Below are 3,427 nucleotides of genomic sequence, written 5' to 3' on the forward strand. Positions count from 1 at the left end.
AGGCACCTTTTATGCTGAAAGGTACATACAGGTTTTGGAGAAACATATGCTGCCATCCAAGCAACGTCTTTTTCATGGAGGCCCCTGCTTATTTCAGCAAGACAATGCCAAACGTGTTACAACAGCGTGGCTTCGTAGTAAAAGAGTGCGGGTACTAGACTGGCCTGCCTGGAGTCCAGACCTGTCTCCCATTGAAAATGTGTAGCGCATTATGAAGCGTAAAATACCACAAAACAGTTGAACAGCTGAAACTGTACATCAAGCAAGAATGGGAAAGAATTCCACCTAGAAAGCTTCAACAATTAGTGTCCTCAGTTCCCAAACGTTTATTGAATGTTGAAAGAAAAGGTGATGTGGTAACACAGTGGTAAACATGACCCTGTCCCAGCTTTTTTGGAAGGTGTTGCAGCCATAAAATTCTAAGTTAATGATTATTTGCTAAAAACAATCAAGTTTGTCAGTTTGAACATGAAATATCTTGTCTTTGTAGTGCATTCAATTAAATATAGGTCGAACAGGTTTTTATTTGTTTATCACAACGTCCCAACTTCATTGGAATTGGGGTTGTAAATTATTCATCTATTTTCAGACAACCTGGCAGGACATGTTCAATAAAACAGTTGTAAAATCAATGCAAAGTCTCAGTATAGCATCTGCCTCCATTAAGATCAGGTAAAAAGCTGTTATCTCAATGGAAATCAAACAGAGCATTTTTGAGAGTTCATCGGCCATGAGGCACTAACAACCTATTTTACAAACTAATAACAAAAAGCTGTTTATTATCTTGCATTAACATTGTTGGTAGTGCTGCAATCACTCGCCAGTTGCAATCACGGGTAATAATAAGATTTTCTTACTTTATTTCAGTCCTGGATGAGCATGTGTACCTATATATGGTTAGACTGATAGCATAATTACCTAAGTCATTTTTCACAACATCAGTAATTAATAATTCTCTATTCCTTGGTGTATTTTGGCAAAACCATGTCATAGACATGTTATTAGCACGTAAAATGATAATGGAAAAGTCCATATTATGACTAATATCAAGGTTTTCAATTTGAGGATTTAAAAAAATATATAGGCCTTCTTTAGGCTAATAAATGCATACATCCAAGTGCACATCAAAACAGCATTTATCCCTTTAATTTGCAAATACCTTCTACTATACAACGGACTCACCTGTTACTTCATTTTTGTTACACATTAACATTTTTTATTTTTTTTTTTATCACAAGGATTGCAGATTTCTGGACCTGGCTCATCAGCAAAGAGATGGTGTGTAAAAAAAATTTTTTTTTTTTTAAAAAAGAATCAAATTGAAACATTGAAATGTGATGCTGGTGTGGTTACATGCAGGGCAAGCTTTCTCTTTTGACAGCTAAAGTGACCTCTCATCTCGAGTCCTGGCCAGCACACAAAGCAGCAGGAGAAGATGCGCCCTGGTCAGCTATATTTATCCCCACCTCTTCTCCTCCGTCAGCCAAAGTGAGTTTGACTCTTGACAAAATAAAAGCCTGTAAAGTCCCGCTTCTCTTTGCCGACGTCTTGCCAATCTCTGAGACGCTGTGAGTCTTTCCATGTCTTTATATATTCGGCATGAATCTCTCGTGTTCCTTTTTGACACGTGTGGATGTCTTGTCTGTGTGTGTATCGGTAAGTGGCTGTTGCCGTGTGTGTGTGTGTGTGTGTGTGAGCGCCCGAGCCACTTCCACACTCTGCATCACCATTCGTCTCAATTTAACAGCGCTCAATACGCGACTCCCCCCGCGCTCGCGTGGTGCGTGTGCAGCCATCAGTGGGTGTAGATATATAAATCACGGGTAGAAGATTACTGCTGTTTTATTATTCATGATGCAGGCCTTTTATTGCCTCTGATATTTATCTATTCACTATCTGCCTTGACCTGCAAGAGAAAGAGGGATGAGGGAGGAGAAAGCGGAGAGTGGGCCAAGTCAGTTTGTTTGGAAAGGGGTGGGAGGGTTTCGTTGATGTGCACATCAATACATTTGTTAAGTGGGTGGGTGTGGTTGGGAATTAGTGTGCGTTTTACCTTCTATTTTCCTCCCATATAGATGAGAAGCCACATAAAAATTAAGTGGTTGAAGACATGAGAGCAAACCTTAATGTATATAATTGGTGGTTAACGCTCAAATTAGCACTCACGGCAAGTTCAACTTGGCAATTGCTCTTTAAATGGACACTTTTTAATGGCTTTTACGCAAATAGTTGGGCCACCCATCAATTGTGAAATTATACAACCGCGTAAATATTTGGACGCTTGTCTATTTCTGAAAATGTGTCTGCAAGTGAGCCGTTACGCATGTCTGTTCCTCTGTTACATTGCAGTGGTTGCTCATTGACATAATAACCGCCCCCCCCCCCCACACCACGACGTGGCCAGGTCGTCACGGGGAAGATCCAGGCCCGCTTTTGACAACACTGTCTCAATCGTTGGGCATTCGACACCCCTGCGTGTCACAGCAAAGCCAAAAGGTAAGCAGGGTTGCAATAAATGTTATTGGATGCACAGATCAGCATTAGCTAAAAGCATTCACTTTTGATAAGCGGCACACCTAAGTAGTGGACAGGGTGGTAGGTCATTTACAGTATGTTTGGTGAGGGTCTATGTGCCACATACACCAAGTGTACTGTATGAAACGGTGCCTCCGTGAGTAAAAATGCTTTTGTCCTCGGCGCTCTGCTCCCGCGAGTAGAAAGCGCCGCTCGCAGTTATCATGGTAACGAAAGCTGGACTCGCCATTGGCACAGCAGTATATGGGGCAAGGCGTACATTCCTGACCTGCATTAGACAGGGCCGCCCTCTCAATCTGACTCATTTCAGCGAGACAAGAAAAAAGGGGGTGGGGGAGCGTGCTATACCTCGATAATTAGCAAAAAGCACGTCACAGACATGTTTTTAAAGCATCTGGGGAACTGTTTTCAATTGGGATGAAAAGCAATATGTCCCCTTTAAGCAACATTTAAAGTAAAAGTCAACCATTTGTAACACAACAGTCCACATCTTCAGTCTGTGCTCCTTGTTGTCAAACAACACACGGACCATTCCACCCAATTGGTGCAATTTGCATCGCTAGGGAACAAAATGTAGAAATGCACAATAAAATTAACTGGAGAAAGACTTTTTTTTGTGTGTGCATTGATCTGATTACATAGTTAACACAATTGAAAAGATTAATTTAAACTACCTTGTGCCCACTTCCTACAACTGTTTACCAGGAAATATAATTAAAATACATGTTTACATATTTGCGTTACTTCTTATCCCAACTATACTTTAAGTAAATTCACTTTTTTGTGAAAAAAAGAACAAAAAACAATCCATTTTAAATTCATACTTTTGTTTGCATACATACAATTTTGGAATTGTTTTTTATTTGTATTTGTTTGTTTGTTTGTTTAACCA

This window comes from Phyllopteryx taeniolatus, chromosome 5 (assembly GCF_024500385.1).
Source record: "Phyllopteryx taeniolatus isolate TA_2022b chromosome 5, UOR_Ptae_1.2, whole genome shotgun sequence".
Lineage (NCBI taxonomy): Eukaryota > Metazoa > Chordata > Actinopteri > Syngnathiformes > Syngnathidae > Phyllopteryx > Phyllopteryx taeniolatus.